Here is a 21,031-nt window from a genome sequence, read left to right as displayed (position 1 = left end):
TATCCGAAACATACAGGAGGCGGCGTGGATTGGCCTCCCTATTCGCCAGACATGAACCCCTATGACTTCTTTCTGTGGGGACACTTGAAAGACCAGGTGTACCGCCAGAATCCAGAAACAATTGAACAGCTGAAGCAGTACATCTCATCTGCATGTGAAGCCATTCCGCCAGACACGTTGTCAAAGGTTTCGGGTAATTTCATTCAGAGACTACGCCATATTATTGCTACGCATGGTGGATATGTGGAAAATATCGTACTATAGAGTTTCCCAGACCGCAGCGTCATCTGTTGTTGAAAATTGTAACTACTGTAATTTCGAAAGTTTGTCTGCCTGAAAATGTACTGTTGTCCCAAGCATATTGCAACAAACGGTGTATTTCTATCGCTGCTCGTTTAGTTTTTATTGCCGTTTCAAATATACCGGTCATTTTTGAAACACCCTGTAGGATGCATTCCATCAATAAAAAATCCATAGTTAATTTTTCACAGTATTTTCTGAATAACTGTTTCTTGTATGCACTAAATTCTGCATGTAAATGTCTGGGGGAGATAGAGATGGGCTATACTCCATAACCATCTGGGCACTGATGTAGGGTATTGCACAACAAAGGTCTTCCCATTCAGGCTCAGTAAACTGCGTTTTAACACTCTTCTTTGTTTTTTCGATCTCCATCACCACACAACAGTTACTGTCTGCTACTTCTATGCCTGTCTTCAGACGCTTGGATCCACTAGCAGTTAAATTATTTCTGTAAGGGAACAGTAGCAGTGTGCAGGGAGCAACTGGTATCCTCTCATCTACCATATACACATGTTGTATTTGCAGTATCACTGTAATGTTCCACAATTCAATGGGAAGTCCAGTACTGACCTACACCATGCTGTTTTGCAATCCGTGGTGCACTTCTGCGAGTCGGGGAGAGACTGGGTTTCTTCATTGATGAGTGGCACAGACAACAGCAGCTCCTGGCCCTGCTCCAGCTCCAATGTGCCAGCAATAGCAAAGACATGTGATAGGTACTTCTTTCCCTCTTCTTCCTATTCCTGTGCAGTGCTAGATGACCTAGGCTGCTGCTGCTGTTGATGTCACACGATCTTTACACTGACTGGTACCGGTGAGCTACCGTGCTCGCCTTATATCCCTGACATGACGCTCACATGACCAGATGATGCATTGCCATTGCGTCCTGCCAATTTTTCACCCATGACATCACAATTTCGAGTGAACTATATTGGCAGTATTGTAAACTATTTCAGTTGGGTTGAGGGTGTTGAAGAGCACCCATTCATCTCTTAGATATATTGACTGATCACTTCAAAAAAGGCAGACAGTTTCAGCACAAGTAACTATCTATGTGAGTTTCGAAATGCATCTTCAAACCCTCCTGCTGCATCACTATTATTTGCTGAAAAGTATTAGTCTTCTTATTCTCCTCCATTATCTTTCCTTACCAATCATCATGTATGGAGCTATGGACACAGTCCTCTGTTGAATGCTTACAGGTAATACAGTTGTTAAAGTCCTCTCTGTTCAACACCAACAACTCGTCAGTTAAACGCATTGTGAGCATATCCTATGAATTTCCAACATAATAACGCCCTAAATAAAGAAAAAAATAAAGAGAGCCCTCCTCACCAAAAGCTCAGCACAGATTGAGTGATTTTTCCTGCAAATGTTTTTCTGCAAGGGGTGGAGGGGAGTCATAGGAGGGGAGGGGAAGGGAGAAAACCCATGACATCATCCGGTGATGTCATCAATGCGACATTGCCATATCTACACCAGGGGGCAGGAGTGGGGGGCGTGGGGGGGGGGGGGATCCACCATCTTGAATAAATTTACAGTTGTGCTGTCTTCTCTTCATCCCACTACTGTTAAGTGATGTGCCCATCTAATTTTCAGCATTCTTTTGTGGCACCACACTTCAAAAGCTTGTAAACTTTTCTTTTTTGAACTGTTTTCATCCATGTCTCATTTCCATAAAAAGCTGCACTCCAGATAATTACCTTCAGGAAAGACTTCTTCACATTTAAAACTACATTCGATGTTAACTTAGTTCTCTTCTTTTCTTGTCATTGCCAGTCTGCAATTTATATCGCCATGCTTTGGCCATCATCAGTTTTTTACTGCCCAAATGCGAAACTGATCTCACACTTTTAGTGTCTCGTTTCCTAATCTAACTCCATCAGCATCGCCTGATTTTATTCCGCTACATTCCGTTACCCTTGTTTTGTTTTTATTTATGTTCATCTTATATCCTTCTTTCAAGACACTGTACATTACATGCAACTGCTCTTCCAAGTCCTTTGCTGTCTCTGACAGAATTAATGTCTAGTTATTAGAATTTAAAAATTCGGCAGTAAAACATCTATAAAACACAAATATCTTCATAGAGCAATAGTAATAACATACGATGCAAAATGAAACTGACGAAGGATCGACTGGGTCCGAAATGGATTGTGTGACGAAGTAGAGCACGAATATGTGAGACCAAACGTCTTCTCTATTACATTTTCCGTGTACAGATATTTCTGCTTATGTGTGCAACTGTTCTGTCGGTCCTGAGTTAGAGATAGTACTTTCAAATATTTGGAGTCACAAGCATCATGTGTTTCTATTCCTACAACACTTCGGTACCTTTCATAAATATCATATAGTACCGTAGTAGATACTACAAAACTCGAGCATAGATCAGGAGGATCCCGCAACAGTTGACGAAAGAAAGATTTTCAGGGGCAGTGAGACGATGATGTGGGTGAGCACAACGGCGCAGTGACATCTTTTCCCTCTTGGGGAAATAACCATGTCGAAACTGTAAACTGAGCAAACGGGGCCCTCTGAGTTTCTCGTGGTGGCGTTTTCTGGGACTGATTTGGTCTGGGCGAATACTTCATGTAATATGAACAGTCTACTGTTTATGTTTTCGTGATGACAAGGTATTTTTCAAGGCAGGGTTAGCAACACTAAACTCAACCCGCTACCTGGAAGAAAGGAATTTCTTTTCGGAGTTCCCTACCGTAGTGGGGTTGACGACCAAGTCGACAGTCCATCCCTGCCCAGTGTTGTGGGACACCCTTCGTCTGGCTCCATCACTCAAGTCGTACCAGCTATGGTGACCTTGTCAATAGCGATGCTACTGCCTGCATACTCCACATATTCTTCGAAGCACACAAACTTCCCCATCCGGCACTAAAAGTGTCTTCAACCTTCAACCAGGCGGTATCTCCAACAGACTTCAATTTTCAACACATACAGAAGTTTGAATACCTGGGATCCAGTACTGACAGTATAAATGCAGTGTCAATTAAAATAAAATCACGCTTCTTAATCAGTAACTAGATACTACCGAAGTTTTAAGAAGTTACTGGCTTCCAGGATATGAAACGTACTAAACTGCAAATATACGAGGTCATGTTCAGAGCAGCTATAACCGACGAATGTGAAACCTGGACATTAATGAGTACTGCTAAGCAGCAGCTCAAATTGTTTGAAGGCAAGGTGCTGTGCATGATATATGGGATAGTAAAGGATGAAAATGGTTCCTGAAGATATAGAATAAATGCTGACTTGAATCTCCTTATAGAAGGAGTTGACATTACGTGATCAATAAAAAGTAGGAGAGTAGTCTCGTCTGGATATATCCTTAGGATGGATGCTGGAAGTACGACAAAAGTAGTTTCGGAATGGTGAACACCCATAAGAAGATAGACAGGAAGACAGGGAAAGCAATGGATAGACGATGGGGAACAGGATATAAAAACTGTTAAGAGTCAGAGGATGGCGAAAAGCTGCGCTGGAGAGTTCAGGGCAAAGGCAACTTGTTGAACAGGCTAAGACCCAAACAGGGCTATAATGCCACGAGAAGAAGAAGATCAAGAGTTTGATGATGGAATTGGGAGCAGTGCTTTCGACCGGAAATATTGTCAAGTGGAAATCACAATCAAGACCAAATCCGAAGGCTGGATCGTCAATAAAGAATGTCTCCTGGACGGAGAATGCAACTAATTATACAAACTTGAAATATTTCAGAATGCTTGTATTCATACATACATATAATATTCCACGGTAGATAAACATTACAAACTAACATATACTCTACGAAAAAAAGAAAGAAACCCGCACCACAAAGGAATTATCCCAATGGAACGAAAATCAATAGATGTGATGTACGTATACAGACAAACGAACGATTACAATTTCAGAAATATGTGAATTGCTAAGGTTTGGTTCAAATGGCTCTAAGCACTATGGGACTTAACAACTGAGGTCATCAGTCCCCTAGAACTTAGAACTACTTAAACCTGACTAACCTAAGAACATCACACACATCCATGCCCGAGGCAGGATTCGAACCTGCGACCGTAGCAGTCGCGCGGTTCCGGACTGAAGCGCCTAGAACCGCTCGGCCACCGTGGCCGGCAATTGCTAAGGGACCAAACTGCTGAGGTCATCGGTCCCTAGACTTACACACTACTTAAACAAACTTAAACTAACTTATGCCGAGAACAGCACACACACCCATGCCCGAGGGAAGACTCGAACCTCCTGCGGGAGGGACCGCGCAATACGTGACATGGCGCCTAAACCGTGCGGCCATTCCGCGCGACCACAATTTGAGAAACACTGGGTGATTTATTTAAGAAATGAAATGAAATGGTCGTATGGCATTGATGGCCGAGAGTCACCACATTGGGGACCGACTTGCAAATCTTTTCAGTTGATGCCACATTGGGAGACTTGTGTGTCGATGATGATGATACGATGGAGCGGACAACACAACACCCAGTCCCCGAGCGGAGAAAATCTCCCACCCGGTCGGGAATTGAACCTGGGACCACTGCATGGCAGTCGGACGCGCTGATCATTCAGCTAAGTGGGCGGAATTTATTGAAGACAAAGAGCTTCACAAAATGAGCAAGTCAATAATGCATTCGTCCACCTCTGGCTCTCATACAAGCAGCTTGGCATTGATTGACAGAATCGCTGGACTACCTCCTCAGGGTTATCATGCCAAATTCTGTCCAACTGGCGCGTTGTGCCGTCAGAATCCCGAGATGGTTAGAGGGCCGTGCCCATAATGCTGCAAACATTCTCAATTGGGGAGAGATCCGGAGAAGTTTCTGGCCAAGGTAGGGTTTGGCAAGCATGAAGACAAGCTGCGTGCGGGCGGGCATTATCTTGCACAAGTGTAAATCCAGGGTGGCTTGCCACGAAGGGCGACAGAACGGGGTGTAGAATATCGTCGATGTACCACTGTACTGCAAGGGTGCCATGGATGACAGCCAAAGGGGTCCTGCTATGAAAAGAAGTCTCCCCCCCCCCCCCACAGACCACTCCTGGTGGTCTGACTGTATGGCAGGCGACAGTCACGTTGGTATCACACTGCTGTCTGGGAAGTCCCCAGACTGGAGACGCGCCAGACAGCGGTCAGATATCAACCTGTCACTCGTCATACGTCCGACGGGCGTGATAGACTGGAGTGCCATTTCTGTTCATAGTAGGAACCCTTTGGTTGTCATCCACTGCACCATTACAGCACAGCAGTACATAGGCAATATTCTACGCCCCGTTGTGTTGGCCTTAGTGGCAAGCCATCCTGGACCTACATTTCAGCCACATAATACCCGCCAGTACACGGCGAGAGTTTTTAGTGCCTGTCTTCGTGCTCGCCAAACCCTACCTTGCCAAAAAAGTCACCGGATCTCTCTCCAGTCGAGAACATTTGAAGCATTATAGGCAGAGCCCTCCAACCATCCCAGGATTTAGACGACGTAACGCGCCAATTGGACATAATTAGCCATGACATCCCTCAGGTGCACATCTAACAACTCTATCGATCAGTCTCAAGCTGAATAACTGCTTGCATCACGACCAGAGAGGGATCAACGCATTACTGACTTGCTCAATTTGTGAAGCTCTTTGTCTTGAGTTAACCATCCAGTTTTTCTGAAAATGTAATCATTTGTATGTCGGGATATGTACATCACATGTACCGATTTCCGTCCCATTTGGAGAATTTCTTCATGTTGTATTTTTCTTCTTTTTTTCTTAGAATTTATTTCAGGAACATCCCAGAAATGACAAATACTACATAACAAATAATTGCTGTTGGTTGTATCTGAACTGGCAAGCCATAGCTAACCAGCGATGCTAACCATTACGCTACACAGTGTGCACCGTAGATTGCGGCAATATAGGCATTAATCTAAGACATATCCAGGGATAGGAGCGTGGAGGGTGGCAAAGTTCTCCTCTCATACCAGTAGCTGAGTTGCGACCCTTATAATTCCAAGAGGAAACTAACAAAATGGCTCAAATGGCTCCGAGGACTATGAGACTTAACTTCTGAGGTCATCAGTCCCCTAGAACTTAGAACTACTGAAATCTAACTAACCTAAGTACATCACACACATCCATGCCCGAGGCAGGATTCGAACCTGCGACCGTAGAGGTCGCGCGGTTCCAGACTGTAGCGCCTAGAACCGCTCGGCCACCCGGACCGGCGGAAACTAACACAATGTCGGCACCTTAAATAAAGCAGTCACTGGATTAGAACTAGTTTTAACTCCCATTGCAGTGTCTTACCGTAGCATTCCTACAACATGGAAATCGGCTCACATTTCTTCACGTAAACAAAGTATTACCTGAGACGAAATGCATCTTAAATGACAAAAATAATTACAGATGGAGCAGTGATTCAGTTCTAGAAAGTGTGGACCTCTAGTCCGACTCTTGTCGTCTGAATCACCAATCCTACACACAGCTGATTCTCAGGAAAGTGTTTCTTAGATAGGAAAGCGCAGCTAGGCCATGAAATATATAAGCTGGATTAGATCTTTCAGAATCAAAATCTTGGTACTTGATATGAGAACTGTGATTTCCCTAATAATTAATGAAGGAATTCATAATATTTGGAAAAGGATAAATGCATTCTTATATCAGATAAGTCAGTTATTTTTACACAAGATCGAACTCGATATTGTGTCCGATCTTCCAACATATATCCAAGAAGCCGAAGAACATCTACATTTAAATCTATACTCCGCCAGCCACCTTGCGGCATGTGGCTGTTCAAATGGTTCAAGTGGCTGTGAGCACTATGGGACTTAACATCTGAGGTCATCAGTCCCCTAGAATTTAGAACTACTTAAATCTAACTAACCTAAGGACATCACACACATCCATGCCCGAGGCAGGATTCGAACCTGCGACCGTAGCGGTCACGCAGTTACAGACTGTAGCGCCTAGAACCTCTCGGCCACACGAGCCGGCATGTGTGTGATGTCCTTAGGTTACTTAGGTTTCAGTAGTTCTAAGTCTAGGGGACTGATGATCTCAGATGTTAAGTCCCATAGCGCTTAGAGCCATTTTTGTCGTTTCCCGCCTTCCCTGTTTCCGGTAAGCCTCTTTGTGGGATCGAACCTCTCTGCTTTTACCTTCGTCGTCTTTTCGAGAGATATACGTAGGAGGAACAACATATTTGTTGAGTCTTCCAGGAACGTATGCTCTCAGACCATTAACAGTAAACCACACCGTGATGCAGAACACCTCTTTTGCAGTGCCTGCCACTGGATTTGCTTGATTATCTCCGTGACACTTTCGTGGTTACTAAACGAACTTGCGGTCGTTCAACTTCAAATCGCTCTGTACGCATACTCCTAGATATTTTATGGAAGTAACTGCTTCCAGTGTTTGTTCTGTAATCGCGTTATCATACAATAATGGGTACTTCTGTCTATGTGTACGCAACATGTTATATTTGTTTATGTTGATGGTCAATTGTCACTTCCTGCACGAAGCGCCGATACCCTGCAGGTCTTTCTGCATTTCTCTGCAGTTTTCTAGCGTTTCGACTTCTCTTTGCTGATGACGCATGTATTGTAATCAAACCTAATGAACTTACTTCAAAACTCGAAAATGTAAATAATATTTTCTTCATAACTAACAACTTTATGCTGCAAACGGACTGTCGCTGAACTTAGACAAAACAATACATGCAATTTAGTATTGCACAAGACCTGTCCAAACCATTAGAAACAATGCATGAGAATAAATCAATAAATTAAAAAGAATAGTCTAAATTTTTAGATGTTTACCTTGATGAGAGTCTTAATTGGAAGCCACCTGTTACAAATCATCTCAAACGTCTTAGCTCTGAAGCTTTTGAGTTACTGATAATATCAGATTTTGGGGACGAAAATATAAAAAAAGTTGTTTTACTTTTCATATTGTCATTTACTAATGTCTTACGGCATCATATTCAGGACAGGAAAAAAGTGTTTACGAAATGTTTCGCATTTTGAGAAGCCAGATTGACGTCAGATCTTTGTGAGAAATGAAAATTTGTGCCGGACCGTGACTCGAACCCTGATTTCCCGCTTATCGCGAGCGGTCATCTTTTCCACTTTTCTTGTTTGATCTCATTTTGTTCGTTATTGTTCGTTGTATTTGTTCAGGACGGTCGTCCCATGCCACTGGGTTAAGTTCATCGTTGATTTATTCACTCAGTTTTTTTTTTTTTAATTACAGTTGGCAGTTAACCCTCTGACCGAACATGCTGAGCTACAGTGCCGGCTCCACTTCGGCTATCCGAGCACAACCCTTACACTCGAACAATTCGTGTCCCGCGTACAGGAAAAGACAAATACACTGGCGGAAAAGAAATGGCAACATCAAAACATAATTAATCTACAGTAAAGAAATTTCTGGAATACGTTTGTCTTGGTAACATATGTAAGTGATAAATGTAAATGTCGTGTGACTAGGGCCTCCCGTCGGGTAGACTGCCGGATGCGAGTCTTTCGATTTGACGCCACTTCGGCGACTTGCGCTTCGATGGGGGATGAAATGATGATGATGAGGACAACACAACACCGAGTCCCTTAGCGGAGAAAATCTCCGACGCAGCCGGAAATCGAATCCGGGCCCTTAGGATTGACATTCTGTCGCGCTGACCACTCAGCTACCGGGGGCGGACGTTCAAGTGATTAACATTGCAAGATCACAAGTTCAGCTAAGCGCGGAATAAACCATAGCAGATCCGAAATATCGGTACATTAATAACCAGTATAATCGCCACAATGTTGTATGCAAGCGTGCAAACGTGCATGTATTACGTTGTATATGTGCCGGATGTCTGTTTGTGGGATGGAGCTCCATGCCTGTTGCACTTGGTCGGTTAAGAAAGGGACGGTTAATGCTGTTTGTGGATGACGCTGGAGTTGTCCGATGATCTCCAGTATCTGCTCGATTGGAGACAGATTTGTTGATTGAGCAGGCAACGAAACATGTTGACACTGTGTAGAGCATGTTGGGTTACAACAGCCGTATGTGAGCGAGCGTTATCGTGTTGGAAATCAGCACCTGGAATTCTGTTCATGAGTGGCAGCACAACAGGTCGAATCACAAGAGTGACGTACAATTTTGCAATGAGAGGGCGCGGTGGACCCTGGAGTGCTCCTGCTTTCACACGAAATAGCACCCCCTGGCCTCCTTCTAACCAACACATGGCCACCATCACTGGCACCAACGCAGAGCCAGCTTTCGTCGGAAAATACAACAGACCTGCACCCTACCCGCTAATGAGCTCTCACTTGACACCACTGAAGTTAAATGGCGGTGGTTTAAGATCAGTGGAATGCACGCTACAGGGCGTCTAGGTCGGAGCTTCCTTGAAGTAATCGATTTATAACAGTTGTTGTGTCACTGTGATGCCGACTGCTTCTCAAATTTCAGATGCAGATGCAGTACTATGCGCCACAGCCATATACCAAACACTATAGTCTTCCTCTCTCGGTAGTGCCACATGGCGGTCCGGAGTGCGGCCTTCTTGCGACTGTACATAATCGTGACAACCGCTACCAGCAATCATATACAGTGGCTACATCCCTGCCAAGCCTCTCTGCAGTACTGTAGAAGGAACATCCAGCTTCTCGTAGCCCAATCACAGGACCTCGTTCAAACTCAGTGAGGTGTTGATAATAGCGCCTTTGTCGCCTTAAAGGCATTCTTCACTAACATCAACTCACCACGTCCAACCTCAAAGGTAACTAACGTTGACAACTTTTTTTTCCTTTATTGAATTTCGATTCCCCCCAAAGGGGGCGGGCTGGCAGCAGCTTAGTACGCCGCTCTTCATCCTACAGAATTTTTAAAACATAAGAAGAAGATGATAAAGAATAAAAGCAGGCGATAAAAACGGTGACTTAAATTGTAAAATGGCGGAAAAGTGTGGAAGTGAAAACATAAAACAAAGGGTTGGCGATGCTAATAAAATACACAGGAAGCAGATAGGTAAAACAGTAGACAGACAATTAAAAACCACGGCGACAGTCTGTTTTCTGTTCGTAAGAGATATAAAAATCACACCCAGCGACAGTATGATTTTCGTTCGCAACACTTCGGAAAAGACGCACAACACTTAATACTCACTTGAAACACTGCACTAAAAAGTTGACACGAAGATGACGCACCACAGCAAAGGGCAGATGGTGGGGGAGGGGGAAACCTGGACAGATGATGGGAAAAAAGGGGGAGAGGAGAGGAAAAACGAAGTGGGGGGGACCGACAGAGGGAGAGGGTAGACGGGGGAAAAGAAAACAGGATGGAAGGGGGGGTAGAGGGAGCCCAGGAAAAGGACAGAGGAAGGGAGGCAGAGGTGAGGATCAAAGTTGGTAGGAGGGATAAATGGAGGGAGAGAGGGCATCATCCGGGAGGGGGAGTCGACGGAAGCCACCTTGGGAAAGGAGATGAAGGGTGTAGAGGTGGAGGGTAGGGGGGACACAACAGGGAAGGCGCGGCAGAGGGCGGGGGTTGGAGAGGAGAGGAGCAACCAGGGGGTGAGGGGGATCAAGGTGGAGGGAGGTGTAGGGGATGCGGATATGTTCGAGGAAAAGGAGTAGATGGGGGAAAGGAATCAGGTCATAGAGGATCCACGTGGGGGACGGGAGGCGTATAAGGAAGGTGAGGCGGAGTGCATGGTGCTTGAGCATCTGGAGGGACTGATAGAATTTGGGGGGGGGGGGGGGAGGGATATCCAAGCGGGACTGGCATAACAGAGGATGGGACAGATTAAGGATTTATAGGTGTGGAGGATAGTAGAGGGGTTCAACCTCCATATCCGGCCAGAGAGGAGTTTGAGGAGTCTGAGGCAGTTGTGGGATTTTGATTGGATGGAGTGGACATGAGGAATCCAGGTGAGGTGACAGTCAATGGTGAGGCCAAGGTAGGTGAGGGTGGGGGAGAGGTGGACAGGACAGGCGCAGATTATAAGGGAGAAATCAAGGAGCCAGAAGGAGCGAGTGGTACGACCTACAATGATCGCCTGGGTCTTGGAAGGATTGATTTTCAGGAGCCACTGGTTACACCAAGTGGCAAAATGGTCAAGGTGATTCTGGAGAAGGCATTGGGACCGTTGAAGCGTAGGAGCGAGGGCAAGAAGGCAGTGTCATCGGCATGCTGCAGGAGGTGTACTGGAGGGGCGGGGGGGGGGGGAGGGGGTTGGGGCATATCTGCCGTAAAACGTTGACAACCGTTACAGCGTGTATTTAAAGCAAACCTGAATTGCATCCTCATAATGGCGCTACTAGCGCCACTCTTATACGACTGGCACGAAATTTGAATAGGCAACGTCTTTGAGATGTAGAAACACGCCTATTAACATTAATTAATTCGGCACAACTCCTTGGTGTCGCGATATTTTTTTTCTATCAGTGTATTTTATCGTCATTTTAGCCCGTCGAGGCATGGATGCATCATTTATGGTTACAATGTCTGTTTTTCTACGGTGTTTGACATTATAATGTGAAGTTATAGACACTGTGTAAACACAGACATTGTAACCATCAAAAAACGGCTTGTTACACAGAAGCGCGTAATAAGGGTGATGTATTGGGTCCACTTCAGAACCTCTTGTATAAATTTCTTTAAACTTGAGCGTACTGACAGCAGCCTCACAGAACATTTACTCCTTTATGAAGTTCGTTGTCAACAATCAAGCACTGTTTGAAAACAACAGTAAGGTTATAAATGGAAATGAGCGTTTGGCGTCATTGGCCGGGAGGCTCCTTACGGGGCAGGTCCGGCCACCTTGGTGCAGGTCTTATTACATTCGACGCCAAATTGGGCGACCTGCGCGCCGGATGGGGATGAAATGATGATGAAGACAACACAACACGCAGTCCCTGAGCGGAGAAAGTCCCCGACGCAGCCGGGAATCGAACCCGGGCCACTTAGGACGACAGTCCGTCACGCTGACCATTCAGCTATTGGGGCGGAAAGGTTTATAAATATAACACTAGAAGGAGAAATGATTTACAACACCCATCACTCAGCCTTAGTGTGTCACAGAAAGAAGTCAGGTATTCGGTCATAAAAACCTTTAACCACTTATCCAGTGATATCCAGTGATATCAAGAATTTAACACACTGTCCGAACAGGCCACGGAAGGCCGGAAGTCCGACCGTTCGACGTGTCATCCTCAGCCGACACTGGATGTGGTTATGGACGGGCAGGTGGTCAGCACACCGCTCCCCCCACCGTTCGTGACCAGAGCCACTACATCTGAATCAAGAAGCTCCTCAGTTGGCTCACAAGGGCTGAGTGCACCCCGCTTACCAACAGCACTCAGCAGATCCCGACGGTCAGCCATACAAGTGCTAGCCAAGCCCGACAGCGCTTAACTTCGGTGAGCTGACGGGAACCGCTGATACCACCGCAGCAAGGGTGTTGGTTAGCATATCAAGAATTTAATAGATAGTAAATTAACTTCAGAGATAAACTGAAATAATATCTGCTTGACAACTCCTTCTACACTATAGAAGAATTTCTGAGGGTGTAGTAGCATGATTTGTGGCAGGTGGGGGGGGGGGGGAGGGGGGTGCATACTTGTGTGTGTAAGAAAGGCATGGTTGGGTATAAATCATGTATGCATGTAAAAAAAAGACTTAAGAAATCATTTAAATGGTCAGCATGTAGTCATATTTTCCGTGTGTAGGATGCACTATAACGGTTACAATTATGATTCATGTCAAGACGCAAGTAACTGACACTAATGTTTCGTCTCGTCTCTGGCGTCGAATAGTTTTCCTTTAATACACAAACAAACATTTTGTTTCATTTCTTCGTCAAAATTTAATTGGGACTATCGGAAAGCATTCAGATCTCGCGAAAAACTACTTACAAAATGTCAAGAACTCAGCACACGATCCACATATTTTCGCCAGTCCCAACTCATTGCCATGGAAACTGAAAAGACATAATTAACAGCACACATTAAGCCACACAAACAATCGTTCTTCCCAGGCCCCGTCGCTGAATGGAGTGGAAAGTAATCTAACATATAGCTCAAAAATTTGTCTGCCACGCATTTTGAAGCGTATCAAAGAGCAAAGATGCAAATTAAGAAAACAGAAGAAAGGCGAAAAAGTGTTGTGGCGATTGCTTCGTCGTATGGTGGCTCACTGTATTTAAGCTGTAGTCACACGAACAATCGCGTACCAAGCGGGGGGCAGGGTAGTGCATCTACACCGCCCCCTCTCCTGCGCGTCCCACCAATCCCTCGAAGAAAATATATCTTCGCCCACCGAACTCGCAGACCAAATAGACAAACACATCACTCCGGTATCAGTTTGAAGAAACTGTCATCGCATGTAGAAAATAAATTGATGCTAACTCACAGTTAGACTCAGTTTGTACAGTTTCTGGCACACAATTCAACAAAAACGAGCATTTTGATTACACAGAATGGGCGTATGATTAGTGAGACTGAACAGTTTAAATTCCCAAGAGACCAGATAGATAGTAAGCTGGCATGAAAAGCCCATGCTCAGGTTCTTGTTGAAAAACTAAATGCGCTTTATTTATCATTAGAACAATGTGATAGTTCAACACGATGGGTAGTTTACATTGCTTATTTTCGTTCGCTTATGACGTATGGTATTATTTTTTTGAGTAACTCTTGTGATTCAAAAAGGGTATTTTTGGATTTGAAACGGGTAGATCGAGCTGTGTAAGTTCGGGAACCTTTCCCACCCCTGTTCAGTAGACTGGAAATTCTGATATTTGCCTCTCAGTACGTATTTCCTTTAATGTCGTTTGTTGTTAAAAATATCAGTTTATTCCCAAGAATTAGCAGCTTTCACTCAGTTAATGCTAGGCAGAAAGGCGTGCATTATTTTGCTGCAGCATTACTTTGCTGCCACAAGAATTCAAAAATCTTAGCTGTAATCTTCGCACTTTCAAGTCTGAGATGAATAATTTGCTCAGGACTCACCCCTTCTATTCCGATGAGGAATTCCTGGAAAAATTTAAAAATTAAACTAATTCCTGTGTTTTGTTGTTGATTGTGTTTACTTAAACGTATGGCTTGTCGTCTGCATAGGATTCATATACGTTTCATTTTATCTGTTATTATTCTACTGTTATAATTTCATGTACTGACTCTTTCCATGATCATGTAAACTTGCTCTTCAATTTGTTCCTCTGGAATTTGACGCAAATAATGTAAATATAAAAGTCTCAAATCTATTTCGTCGTACACTGTGAAAGTAACATAAGCTGACCCCCTCCCACCCCCCTTCAATCGTCATTCCCCTTCCGTATTTCAGACCATGGGTAGGCTCCTGCATTGGACACGAGTAATGCCAAGCATCCGTGCAGTCCTCTGTAAAAAAGAAAAAGGAAGATTAATTGTGGAACATCTCTTCCCCATTGAGTCGACATAACAGCAAAACTCGCAGCACATGAAAAAAAGAAACGGATGGGTTGGTCGTTGAGCTATTCTGCAGAAAATGTAAACAACAACTCGACAGAACACGTGGAATCGCACTTTTAATTAGCCGCGCCGAGAAAAACTCAGAGGAAAAGTAATGCTTAGCACCCCGTCGGCGGTGAGGTCAGTGGATACTGAGGACAAGCTCACATTAGACCATAATAGTGATACAGTGATAGCTGGAAAGGCATTTGGAGCTAGTATGGGAGCGTATTTGTCATAACCAATGCGCCAACTGTCTCAGTGAGTCCAGAGATGATCTCATCAAAAGTCGTGGCCAGAAAATGCCACTAAAACAACTAAATTCAATGACTATTTAATATCCAGCACGAACCTGTATCTATATGAAAGCTGCCAGTATGACAGTTGCTTTTGACTGTTGTCTATAGACCAAAAGCTGTCTCATATGACCATTGACCAGGAGTTTCTCTTGTGATTTGAATGAAATAGCAACAAAAGTGCAATTCGTTTAACTCTAATACATTCCGTTCACATGATTTATTTTCAATTTTTTTTTTTTTTTTTGCGTTCAGTTACAGCGGAAGAACTATTCCCATGCAGTTTTAAATTACTTTCTGTCCAGAGCTTTGAGCGACAATAAACAGCTGATTTGTGCATCTTGGTGTAACTTTTCTTTAAAGAATTATATAAAATCTTCACAGCGAATTTACGAGGTGAAATTCCAGTCTTGTATTAGCAAATATGATCTCACCATGTTCTGTGGGTAGATAGGTACATTTTGCAGAACACCAAACAGACAAACAAAAATTCAGCCTATGGTGGGAGCAATGAATTTCGCTGTAGTCAACAATGTTATTCTTCCACACAGGCGTCCGAAGCTTCAATTCTCGCTACGCTTGGCAACAGTGTGGCACGACAAAGGGAATAAAAGCACCCCCTGTCGCAAGAAGCTGGTTTTTAAGACTATGACGTGCATTCGTGAGTCATAAGGCCATCTTCCCTTTATTTTCAGTTACCTTGACATAGCGCTTATTAGCTTCGTCGAAGAAAAATTAATGATCAGCTGACACAACGCCACATCTGTCAAGCTGAATGTTGATTATTCCGGGGCGTGCATTTCCCCTCGTTTTCCCCCTCTCTAGTCCACAGCATCCCGCCCTCCCACATCGTGTAGGCTAGCCAATCACGCATGCTGCTGTCACTTTTGGAAACAGCTGATAAGTGGTCTCGTCCCTAGCAGTAACACTGCTGTAGTCTTACCAACTTAACCATGTACTTTGTGAACGGACAATTATTTCTGTTGTTGTACCTCACCTTGAAGAAAGAAGCACTAAAACATTTTAAATGCTTATAACAAAGATACCTTTACATATAGAAACTCGCAACGCCTGAAGCAAAGTGGGCTAAACTGTCTTAACGTTTGTTATGTTTCCCGCACTGCGCAGCCAGCTTTCGCCTGGCAACAGAAATCCAGCTGCGTTTGTGTAGAATACGTCGTGCACAGCAGCTGTGGGTATGGACGTGTGACCTGACGGGTTTCAACTACTGACTCTATAGTAGAGTATTATATTATTCCATCCGAAACTCTCGCAAGCGTTCTACCACAGGGCAGTGGACGACACCCATGTTTGGTAAGTACGAAAGCTGTGAAATATCTTTGTTTGTCACATGCAAAAACATAATAATTCTTTGTTTTGAACTGTACTTCACGCAGAATGCCCAAGTTAGGTTCATTTCAACTGTTACATGCAGTTCACGAAGATGTTTTTCCTTCTGTGTGCATGTTTAGCCCTTCTTGTGTTGTTGTTTGGTTGCGGTATATTAATTTTATGTATAAACGACGACGAAACTTGTGTGTGGCTTGTAGTTTTAAACGTATGGTGATACAAATTTACTACATGTGGTATCCTACAAAATTCATACATCATAACAGCTGATTTTTCAATGCGTAGCATAGTCAGCTGTTGAGCATTGATCGAGTGTATTGCTGGGGACGAGCCTAGCCCAGCGGCCTTGCGGGAATCAGCTGTGTGTGTGTGCAGGCTAGTTCTTTGTGTTGCCACGTACGTCGTCATACAACTTGCCACCGTTGTCAGACCGATTTCGAAAGATGGAGTTTAGGTGTGCGTCCACAATCCTGCTGTCTTTCCAGCTGTGGCAACAGCCAACTTAGGGATTTTTATAGATCTTGCGCATTGAGAGGTTAGTGTTCATTCGCCCTCTCTGCGTACACCCAGGTTAGAAGGAACAAACAGCTGACACGACGTTTCGCAGTGGCTCCTTCACTTGCGGAAACAATGTAAACGCCCTGTTTTCGTGATTGGTAAGTTCTGAGATTAAGATTTACTCAGTATATTAGCTACGTTACCTGAATTTCTTTCAGGTCCGTGTAATTCGTTTCTTAGTATGGTAGGCATGATTCTCGTCAAGTGTTTATGCTGCTATTGATAAACCAACATATAATTAGCCACTGAAATAGTAGTCGTGTCTGTGTTTTGAGAAGTGACAGCTTGAGATGTTTTTAAATAACCTATTTAAAATCTGCGTGTGGTACGGAAACATTTAACTTTTATAATAAAAACTATTCTCATTAATGTCTGTGGAATACCGTAATTTTATGGAAGTACTGACATTTTTAGCTCCCGCTTTCTTTTAGTGTAAAGTGAACCTAGGTTCCGGAAAAGCACAGCGCGTACTTTTTCAAACATTGCTATAAAAGAGCTACTGTTTGATAGATCCTTGACTGTAAGTAATTGCAAATAATAGGTAGATACTGCTACGTATGTTCTTAGCAGAGTTCGTCTGCTTCGGCGGGTAAGTTACCATTTTTGTTTTCACGGGTACTCGCAAATATACTTCACGAAGCTAGCACGTGCTGCCCTGCCCGAAGGACATTAGCGTGTTTGCATATAGTTGGAACTACGCAACACTTTTGGCACCAACTTCGCGTGTGTATAAATAGCTGTGGAGCCTGGGCTCGCAATGTTACGTATTGATCGCTGGGACAATGCTTCGCTTCCGGCCATTTCTTGTCCGTAACCGTACGACCATTATCGGCTGCGTTAACTTTCGAAAATTACCGTATGGAAATTGGCAGCTTGAAAATTTTGGAGTTAGATCCGTTGTGGCTGTGGGTGAAATCGAAATCACGGGCTGATTGCAGTTCTTTGTTCATACTATTAAAACCTTTATGCTGGTTTCATTATTTTCATATTTACCGTTATCCGAAAATGAAAAGTTGCCTTATCGTATTGTGAATCAGTGGTGACTAGCCTTCATGCAGCAATTATGTCTTAAATCGAAGTCACTGGAGAATTCTTACCAATCATAAAGCGCAAGAAATAAAAATTAACTGTGAGAAGACTACACCACTAAAGTAATTCTTTGTGCTGCTTATGTTCCACTTAATTTACCACAATCCACTTCTGAAAATGTAAGTTGGAGCTGCGACCAGACCATATCACTGCAAATAGTCTTTGATAAGTGTAGATTACAGTCAGACACGATGCTAACGTGTTACATATTGCACGATTAGTTTTTTAAAATTTTGACATTAACAATCAAGACTGACGGGTTAGTGTATAGGTTTTCTTGTGCCTTTAAAGCCTTAACATTAAAAAACTGCCTAAAGGTTGAAATTTTTTTGTGCCATCTTATCCCTCTATTGCATGTTGCCTTTTGTCAACAAACCGTAAATTTGCCTATTATGTCAAGGAAACCACTCATAAATGAATTATGTTGCCGCCTGGCAACACGCATAGTCTGACTGCAGCGAACTACAATGTTTCGTGTCATTATGTTAGCATAAACAGTTGAAAATAAATCGTTGCTGAGGGTAAAATGCACTAAACACACGCTACTTCAGATTAGAGTGAATTATTTCTGCCACTTAGATAGCATCTACGATTTTTAAAGTATGTACAATGCTTAATAAGATTTTTCCCATGTTTTTGTAGCTGAACGATTAATAATTAATCAACATTTTCGGTTTGCTGTTGTATGGCAACAAATCTAAAATATTGAATAAATCAATTTCTATGTTCAGCCTGTTGCATGGTATTTGTGCCGAACTCAACCCCCAGATATATTTTTCACTGATATGGTTTGACTAAAAATGTCGTGCAAACGAGGATTAAGGACTGCAAAGCTATAAAGTTTTCTTGAGCGATTACGTCCCAGTCTGTATGAACGAAATGTATACCGGAATTAGCTACATTGGACGAACAACTGCAGTTATTGGCATTGAAAGGAAAAAAAATGGTTTTACAGTAGTTACCTCTTTGGAAAATCCGGACGAAGATTGAAGTGAGTTATACCTTCACGGCTCTCTGCGCATAAACAGCTGTTGTCACAAAATAAGAGTGGCATGATAGCGGCTGCGAATATTAGCTTGTTATAGCTGAAACATGTTTCCCAGGTCCGAGACATGATTTGCATGGTTGCTAATGTATCATTATATGGTTGATACATTTATTCATAGATAATTAGCAAATTATACATATGGTCATGAATTGTTGCTATTGTCTCTAGGAACCATGCATTGCAGTCTTCCAATGCAGTGCTTTCTTTTCTTAATTTATATCAGCTTTGGCGGACAAATTTATTAATAGAATTTTTCGTAGGTAACTTCATAGTATGATAAAAATATCGTGCACCCTGGAATTAAGATTTGTGATAACTATATAGTTTGAAAATTGTGAAGCAGGTATTCTGAGAATCATAACTCAAAATGTTCAATTTATTGGGTTTCTGTTTAGAGATTTGAGTATTGAATGCTATGGATTCAAAGGATCACTTCAAATACAATTGTATCATTAGTACTCATTGATGTGGATAGGAAAAGTCACTGTTGTTTTCCTGCAGATGATAAACTCAGCTCTCTCGGCAACCACGGCAAAAGTACCGAAATGGCAGGTCTTTTAGAGGAAGCGTAATTAAATTGTAGTCGTTGGTCGGTGAGGTTTCATTTTCACGGCTGCCTCACTGGAAAAGCTAATTTCATATTTTATTTAGCTTCCGTGAAACTGACCGAGTTTTTAAAAAACTCGGTATAACAGTACAGAAGCTGGGACATTTACTTATACCCTCCCAATCAAATACAGTAATATTTATTATGACCAGAGCTTTAACTGAAATAATTTCTACTGGTAGATGAAAAAACTGCAAAAGAAATATAGAAAATACAAAAGAGTTCTCTTTGCTGAGAGACTGTGCATATGGTACACTCAACTTCTCGGCGTAGGACGGGAAAATACTATAAGGATTGACACCTACTGTATAGTATGTAGGCTAAAGTCTTCAGTTTAGACGAGAACCATGTATCTTTACAGCGGCGTGTTGTGTAATACGGTGCTCACGCGCGGTCCAAGCATTTAAAGTACTGATTTCATTATAATAAAGTTACTGCGACCAAATAGGATTTGAGCACTTCCGGGTCGTCACAAATTGGGATTTTGTAAAGTCTGAATTACACTGAGCCGTTAAGATTTGATTTCTGTAGCGCTTAGAAATGGCTAGTGGATTTTTAATCTCAAATGTCACGGAACCGTTGTTGTAATTTCAGTGCTAAGGTGTAATAACTGTGCGACTGTTTGACACAATAATAATAGCTGTAGGGTAGTGTTAGATTATGGTTAGTTTGCACAGGAAGATCTGTGGCAGAGAAGTAGGACGACCTACCAGCTACAACAAAAACATGCCGAGGTCTGTAAGTCACATGCTAACTAAGAAAGGCAATTGGACCATCTGGAAATAGCCATGTTCGCATGATAACCTTATCAGCTTGTCAAAAAACAATTTAGGCCAATCAACGGAGCTTAGAAATTAAACATATAGATAGGCTGCGAGATAAATTTTTGTTCTGTGCACTCGTTAGGCAACTTCCGATAAGCTACTGTAGGATAACATCAGCCACTCGCTTGGAAAAAAAAGATTGTGATTTTTTTTTTCTTCTGGTAACGTACATCACTTATAAGGAGCACACTCTTAAGTTGACCCTGCTTGTACGGTGCCCTGCGTTTTAAACTTAAGTGTCCGGCTCGCTTAGCCTTGCTTCCTCCGTCCGTGACCCGAGGTCAACGCCCGATAACAAAGACCCGATGCGCCGGTTCTAGCAGCGAGCGCATCGTCCGCATTGTTTGGTAAACAATGATACACCTCTTTTATGTGAAAGGTTGGATTCGATTGAAATGTCTGTTCTTCACAAAGTAAGTATATTATTGAGGCGGAGAAGGGGGAATGGGAGACAAGACGCAGTAATTCTTTATAAATCAGTAATCGAAGTATGATGAGGCAGAGTA

The 21,031-nt window shown here is 43.1% G+C and overlaps 1 protein-coding gene across 2 annotated transcripts in view; it reads left to right on the top strand.

The window, feature by feature from the left end:
- The first annotated feature begins 16,164 nt into the window (after positions 1-16,164).
- LOC126185198 (protein FAM214A) overlaps positions 16,165-21,031 on the top strand; it is a 240,625-nt gene continuing 235,758 nt past the window's right edge. The window contains exon 1 of one of the 2 annotated variants that reach the window (XM_049928074.1): positions 16,165-16,363. The gene's annotated coding sequence lies outside the window, so the exon portion shown is untranslated. Of the gene's footprint in view, positions 16,364-16,742; positions 17,056-21,031 lie in introns of those variants that run through there. The other variant, XM_049928075.1, reaches the window with a different exon arrangement.

This window comes from Schistocerca cancellata, chromosome 4 (genome assembly GCF_023864275.1).
Source record: "Schistocerca cancellata isolate TAMUIC-IGC-003103 chromosome 4, iqSchCanc2.1, whole genome shotgun sequence".
Lineage (NCBI taxonomy): Eukaryota > Metazoa > Arthropoda > Insecta > Orthoptera > Acrididae > Schistocerca > Schistocerca cancellata.
The sequence above is the reverse complement of the archived record's forward strand: the minus strand, read 5'-3'. Positions and strand labels throughout refer to the sequence as shown.